The 386-nt window shown below is 46.1% G+C and overlaps 1 protein-coding gene across 1 annotated transcript in view; it reads right to left on the reverse strand.

The window, feature by feature from the left end:
* LOC106532311 (TRAF2 and NCK-interacting protein kinase) overlaps positions 1–386 on the reverse strand; it is a gene marked incomplete at its 3' end in the record, with an annotated part of 119,761 nt that overhangs the window by 25,809 nt on the left and 93,566 nt on the right.

The raw sequence follows: 386 nt of genomic DNA on the forward strand, positions 1-386 counted from the left end.
TTCTCATTGCTGCCTAAACAACAGTTTTCAATTCAGTTCAGTTCAATTCAATTCAATTCAATTCAATTCAATTCGAATATTGATCCCAGTCCAAACCTGGTCTCATCGCTGCCTAAACACCAGTTTTGCCAGTCCAAACCTGTTCTCATCGCTGCCTAAACACCAGTTGTGCCAGTCCAAACCTGTTCTCATTGCTGCCTAAACACCAGTCCAAACCTGGTCTCATCACTGCCTTAACACCAGTTTTGCCAGTCCAAACCTGGTCTCATCGCTGCCTAAACACCAGTTGTGCCAGTCCAAACCTGGTCTCATCACTGCCTAAACACCAGTTTTGCCAGTCCAAACCTGGTCTCATCGCTGCCTAAACACCAGTTGTGCCAGTCCAA

The sequence above is a fragment of the Austrofundulus limnaeus genome, unplaced genomic scaffold (assembly GCF_001266775.1).
Source record: "Austrofundulus limnaeus strain Quisiro unplaced genomic scaffold, Austrofundulus_limnaeus-1.0 Scaffold749, whole genome shotgun sequence".
Taxonomy (NCBI): Eukaryota; Metazoa; Chordata; class Actinopteri; order Cyprinodontiformes; family Rivulidae; genus Austrofundulus; species Austrofundulus limnaeus.